The sequence below is a fragment of the Electrophorus electricus genome, chromosome 1, assembly GCF_041902795.1.
Source record: "Electrophorus electricus isolate QZ-2024a chromosome 1, ASM4190279v1, whole genome shotgun sequence".
In the NCBI taxonomy this organism is placed as follows: domain Eukaryota; kingdom Metazoa; phylum Chordata; class Actinopteri; order Gymnotiformes; family Gymnotidae; genus Electrophorus; species Electrophorus electricus.
Window position 1 is genome coordinate 12,975,844 of NC_137497.1, and position 7,111 is coordinate 12,982,954.

Sequence of the window (7,111 nt, forward strand, 5' to 3'; positions counted from 1 at the left end):
GACACACCTCATTCTACTTAATGAGATGCTGAATAGGTGATCACCTTAACAAAATCCTGTTCTAACGAGCAACAAGATAAAAACCACTGCTGCTGTCATCACTATTCTCTTGTTATAGAACCAGCTGGATGGGAAAAGCAATGCTAGGACTACCCAAAAATTAGTGTAGTCAAAATACAGCTACAGACCATGCCAAAAGAGTTGAAAAGAAAGTTTCTTAATGAGGAAAGCTTTACTGGCAGAGGGATACAGTGAGCATCAGGTTGCTTCTATCTTGAAAATTTCAAAAACTGTGGTTCACAAGTACACGGTCCAGCACCAAACACATGGGACAGCAACAGCTCCAGACTGGCAGAGGTCAAAACGACTCTCTACCGACCATGACGATCGCCACCTCATTCAAATGTCACTTAACAACCGTAACATGATGTCAAGTGACCTACAAAATGAATGGCATGCAGCAGCTGGCGTGAATTGACGGTTCGAAACAGGCTTCTGGGGGCAGGGCTGAAGTCATGCAAAGCTAGAAAAAAGCTCTTCGTCAATGAGAAGCAAAGAAGAACCAGACTGAAGTTTGCAGAAGACCATAAGCATTGGACCGTAGAAGATTGGAGTAAGGTCATCTTCTCTGATAAGTGCAATTTTCAGCTTTGTCCAACATCTGGTCATGTAATGGTTAGATGAAGACCTGGAAAACCTACAAGCCAGAGTGTCTTGCAACCGCTGTGAAATTTGGTGCAGGATCGGTGATGATCTGGGGGTGTTTCAGCAAGGCTGGAATCGGGCAGATTTCTCTTTGTGAAGGATACATAAATCAAGCCACTTACCAAACTGTGCTGAAAGAAAACTTGCTTCCTTCTGATCTGATAATGTTCCCCAACTCTGATGATTGTTTTTTTTCAACAGGTCAATGCTCCATGTCACACAGCCAGGTCAATCAAAGTGTGGATGATGTACCACCAGATCAAGAGCCTATCATGGTCAACCCAATCTCCAGACCTGAACCCCATTGAAAACCTCTGTAATGTGATCAAGAGGAAGATGGATGGTCACAAGCCATCAAACAAAGCCAAGCTCCTGGAATTTCTTTGCCAGGAGTAGTGTAAAGTTACCCAACAGCAATGTGAAAGACTGGTGGAAAGCATGCCAAGACGCATGAAAGCTGTGATTAAAAATCAGGTTTATTCCACCAAATATTGATTTCTTGACTCATCCTATGTTGAAATATTAGTACTGTGTTGTTTATAAATGAATATGAGCTTGTTTTCTTTGCATTACTTGTGGTCTGAAATTTCTGTAACTGTTTTGTTATTTTGACCATTAGTCATTTTCATTAAAAAATCATGCTCTAAAATACAATATTTTTATCTGGAATTTTTAAGAAATGTTGCCAGTAGTTTATAGAATAAAACAAAACTGCTCAGCCTGGTCAAACACATACCCATCAACTGTAAACCTAGAGAAACTGTTAATTTTGTAGTACTCTCTTATTTTTTAATGGTACCAATTGAGACAACCTAAATGAACATTTAACACTGTTATTTTCTGCACTGTTTGCTTAAGTATATCTGTACTCTGTCAGCAGGGCACTTATTTTAAATAAAAATCTCCACAGGTAATAAAAAATAAATAAATAAAGAAGACCCACCCCTCACCCCCCGCCCAACCTTCTCAGTCGACGGCAGGAAGGAAAAGAACAATGCCAGTGCTGATTATAAAAAAGACATTTAATTGGCCAATGAATCGGTCGACCACTACTTCACCCTGTGCTTCATGATAAACAACTGACATGGTGAGGTCTCGTACGGAGGTCTAGGATCCATTCCTCAGCTATGATTCTACACCAATAAATTCCCCTCCAAAAAAAGAAACCCAGTTACCATAGCAACATGTTGTCACGGCTAGTCCCTCCCAGCTTCTGTGTTCCGTGTGTTCCATCTTGTGTATTTTAGTTCCATTTCGCAGTTTCGTTTTCTCTGCCCCTCGTTTGATTTTCCACACCTGTCCCTCGTTTAGTTCATGTATTTAAACCCTGTCTTCTTGCCTTTGTCTTGGCTGTTCATGGCATTTGCGTGTTCATGGTGGTTGTTAGGCTTCAATGTGTTTGGTGACCCGTATATGCAGGTATTTAAGTTTGTACTTTGTGTTTCCTAGCCTTTGTTATATCCTGCTTCCCCTGTTTGCCTTTGTGTGTTTTATTTGTTTGGTCTTGTATCCACGTACTCTCCGTGTTGGCTCTATCACCCTGGACTGCTACAATGACTCTGATTTTGGATTTGCCCGTAATAAATCTCGTTCTTCTCCACACTTGCGTCCGCCTCCGTACCGCTCACTTACATTTGTACAGGTCATTTACTGAACAGTTCTGTGGTTACCCCTGTATTCATCACCCATTCCACACTGCCACTCAGTTTTTAACTGTTTATATGTGATTGTCATGTAAGAGAGAGTTAAACAGATGAAATATAAATGACCACTGTGAACCACAAACATTACTGGGTGCTGAAATAGATTCAGTAATGAACCTTCATTAATTCTAGTTAACAAAAACCTTATAGCCAGACCTGCCTAATCATGAACACACAACTAATTAGATCAGGAAACTAAGCTGTCCTTTAGACACACTTACACACCACCATAAAACAGACTAATAAACATTATCTACATGTAGCCCTGTGTGGAAAGGAATGTGCATATGATGTTATATGTGTATGTATGTATAAGTACTGTATATATTTATTTCCTTTCTTCTTATTGTTTGAAGGAGAAACGGTGAAATTGTTTAGTTTTTCATGCGTATACTTGATTTCTGTGAGCATTATTGTCACAGACTGCTACTCCCCCATAAGTCACGCCGCGTGCAGGGGGATCCACACGTACTGTGAATAAATGTTTTGTAACCACGCCACTTCGGGATTACATACACAGGGTTTATTGTTAAGTGTCAATGTGTCTATTTAAACCCTGTCCATGTGTCCCTTTGTTGGTCATTGTCGCTACGTGTGTGTTAACGCCTGGCCCTGTAGCAGTCAGTGATGGTGCAGTAATTATGCTGTGTGTTAATATGTAAATGTAGTCAGTGATGGTGCAGTAATTATGCTGTGTGTTGATATGTAAATGTAGTCAGTGATGGTGCAGTAATTATGCTGTGTGTTAATATGTAAATGTAGTCAGTGATGGTGCAGTAATTATGCTGTGTGTTGATATGTAAATGTAGTCAGTGATGGTGCAGTAATTATGCTGTGTGTTAATATGTAAATGTAGTCAGTGATGGTGCAGTAATTATGCTGTGTGTTAATATGTAAATGTAGTCAGTGATGGTGCAGTAATTATGCTGTGTGTTAATATGTAAATGTAGTCAGTGATGGTGCAGTAATTATGCTGTGTGTTGATATGTAAATGTAGTCAGTGATGGTGCAGTAATTATGCTGTGTGTTAATATGTAAATGTAGTCAGTGATGGTGCAGTAATTATGCTGTGTGTTAATATGTAAATGTAGTCAGTGATGGTGCAGTAATTATGCTGTGTGTTAATATGTAAATGTAGTCAGTGATGGTGCAGTAATTATGCTGTGTGTTAATATGTAAATGTAGTCAGTGATGGTGCAGTAATTATGCTGTGTGTTAATATGTAAATGTAGTCAGTGATGGTGTAGTAATTATGCTATGTGTTAATATATAAATGTAGTCAGTGATGGTGCAGTAATTATGCTGTGTGTTAATAGGTAAATGTAGTCAGTGATGGTATAGTAATTATGCTGTGTGATAATATGTAAATGTAGTCAGTGATGGTCCAGTAATGCTGTGTGTTAATATGTAAATGTAGTCAGTGATGGTGCAGTAATTATGCTGTGTGTTAATATGATAGACTGGAGCTTCAGCAGTGATCATAGTTATGACGGAGCACAGGTGGTGATCAGGGTGGTGGTGGTTGTTGTTATTGTTGTGTACACCCCCCCCCCTTTGTGTAGCTCATTCTCTCTACTGGTTCATTCACTTTGAACTCTGAATATATTTCTATTCTACATTTACAACAATATCTCTCTACAATATCTCTCCTCATTCTCACCCCTCATTCTACTCACTCCTCATTCTCACCCCTCACTCCTACTTACTCTCTCACCCCTCAAACCTACTCTCTCTCACCCCTCACTATCACTGCTCACTCCTACTCCTCACTCTCACCCCTCACTCCTACTCACTATCACCCCTCACTCCTACTCACTCTCACACCTCACTCATACTCATCACTCCTACTCTTCACTCTCACCTCTCACTCTCACCCCTCACCCTCAATCCTCACTCTCACCCCTCATTCCTACTCACTCTCATCCCTCATTCTCATCCCTCACACTTACCCCTCACTCCTACTCCTCACTCTCACTCCTCACTCTCACCCTTCACTCCTACTCCTCACTCCAAGTGAGATACTAGTGATGGCCCTTACTGTGCTGAGGCTTCAGAGCGCATGTTGAGAGATCCAGGAAGTCTTTTATGAAACATGTATCGAGGCTTGCTTCTTTAAGTACGAATGACACCTGAAACCTCACTGGTTCAGGAAGCATTTCAAATGTTGGCGCAATTTATGAACACACATAAAGCGCAATGGATCCATGCAAAATTTGCATGTTTGTGTTCTGTCAATTTGCCTGTGACATTGATGAGCTTGTTTTCATGGAGCCTGCTAAAAGGAAAAGGGTTTCCCCTGTATGGAAACACTTTGAGCAGATCTCTCCTAATAAGGTATTGCTCATAATATGTAAATAATGAAATGTGTTACTACTATAATATTCACAAGTCATTTTTTTTTTCCATTCCAAGCCACTGGGATACAACAACAACACCTCATCTATGTTACTGTACTTGTCATGTATAATGAGGGGGATAGAGTTGGATCCAGCCAAGGTGGGTATGCATTTCCAATTTTCATATTTGTTAATCACCCATGATAATAATGACATTGACCACGATGCTACATTCATTACACACATCAAAAAATAAAAACAAAACATGTGCACATGTTCATGTAATGACTTCTGACATGCAAATACTGTAATTAAACCATAACCTAATTTAATTTTATTCACTGTTAACATTAATATGCATATATATATATATATATATATATATATATATATATATATATATATATATATATATATATATATATATATATAAAATATAATGTGTATATACTGTGTATATATATATTTATATACTGCATTATTCTCTGCACCTTACATGTTATTTGCAGTTTGGATTGGATTACAAAGTGTAAAAATGACAAAGTGTAATCTAATCTTTACAAAGCAGTGACCAGAAAGGAAGAGCTGGATGAGGCTTTGGTCTTCATGATTGTTAGAGACACACAGCCATTTAGCACAGTTGAGGATAAAGGCTTCAGGGATTTAGTAGCAAAATTTGATCCAATCTATATTTTCCCAACTAGGAAAGTATGTGTGGTGACATGGATAAATTATGAGAGTAGTATTAAAAAAATAATATTTTCTTCCTTCCCTTTAGACCGCAAAGGCCATGGTTGAGACCAAATATCAACAAGAGAAAGAGAAGACCAAAGTTGAGGTCCAGAAAGTTCCTGCAGTGAGTGTGACAGCAGACAAACTACTTGGCTGTGACCTGCCATTTTATAGATGACAACACATGACTGAAGTCCACATTACTCGGTGTAGTGAAATTCCCACAGGCGCACACAGCTGAAAATTTGGCCTGTGTGAAATCCTCTCTTATGGAAGAATGGGAAATAAAATCCAAAGTAACATGTCTAGTTACTGATGGCGCATCTGATATGATTGCCTGTGGTAAACAGCTGAAGCTGCATCATGCCTTCTGCATTGCTTACACCCTGAAAATAGTTGTTAAAAAAGCTCTTGAACTAACCCCAGTGCTGTCTGCCATTCCTACAAAGGCAAGGAAGCTGGTGGGCTATTTTAGAAGCAGCACAACTGTCAAAGTTAGTAACATTATTTTCACATTTGTTTACACATTGTTTTATATTGCTACATATGTAACATTTAGGTTTTTATTGTTAAAGGAGAAGCTGGACCTTGTTCAAGAGCATATGGGAAAACCAAAAAAGAAACTGATTCAGGAGGTTGAAACAAGGTGGTACAGCAGCTTTCAAATGCTGGAGCGATTAGTAGAACTCAGGGAGCCTGTAAGCACTGGCAGGCTTACAAACTGGTATTCCTGCTCTGACCTCCGATGAGTACAATAATGTTTGTGAGCTCCTGTCTTTACTGTCTCCTTTTCACACGGCCACTGTGGTGCTGTCAGAGGAGAAAAAGGTATCTGGCTCCAAAGTGGTGCTATTATTGAAAATGGTGGAAAAGATGCTCCAGGAAGAGGCAGCAAAGGCAACGGTCCCAGTAGCTAGTGAACTGGGAGAGACCTCATCAGGCTCCTTAGGGAAAAGCTCCACACAGCATGAGCATTATATCGCTGGGAACGCTGCTAGACCCAAGATACAAATCACTTGGATCCTTTAGCCCAAAAAAGGCAGATGAAGGAATAAAACAACTCACCTTTGAATGTACCAATGTAATAGGGTCTAGACAGTCACATTCAATACCAGCTGCAGCTTCAACATCACAGGATGCTGTAGCTGAAAGACCTGGTTAGTATTTTTGCATTGGATTAAAGTCAATTTCAGAGTTATAACCTCATTCATATTATCTGGTTTTGTTTCTCAGGAAACAAACTGTGGTGTGATTTTGATGCCACATTCATGGAGGCCAGAAGAACTCACAATGTCACTGCTGATGCCACAGTTGAAGTGCAGACCTGGCAGAACTGAAGAAAAGCAGAACACAGGGTCCCCTCCAGTACTGGCAGAGGCAGAGGTGCATATATCCACATCTCTACAGGCTTGCTGTGGGATACTTGTGCACCCCTGCCTTCTCAGTACCACGTGAAAGTGTTTTCTTCAAAGCCGGGGAAGTTATTTTCAAAAAGAGAAATCAACTGAGTCCAAGCACAGTGGAAAAAAAAATTATTTCTTAATAAAAGTGAATGAAGTCACCACAGTATTCATAAGCATAACCATTTTCCCATCTTTGAAAAACACTGCAACAGTCTTAAAAACATCTCAACAT

The 7,111-nt window shown here is 39.6% G+C and overlaps 1 long non-coding RNA gene across 1 annotated transcript; it reads left to right on the forward strand.

Annotated features, from left to right (window-relative positions):
* Positions 1 to 4,861: 4,861 nt before the first annotated feature.
* On the forward strand, positions 4,862 to 6,857 carry LOC145651127 (uncharacterized). The gene is made up of 3 exons (XR_014116838.1): positions 4,862 to 4,904; positions 5,523 to 5,600; positions 6,710 to 6,857. It is a non-coding gene; the product is annotated as an uncharacterized LOC145651127 (long non-coding RNA).
* Positions 6,858 to 7,111: the final 254 nt, after the last annotated feature.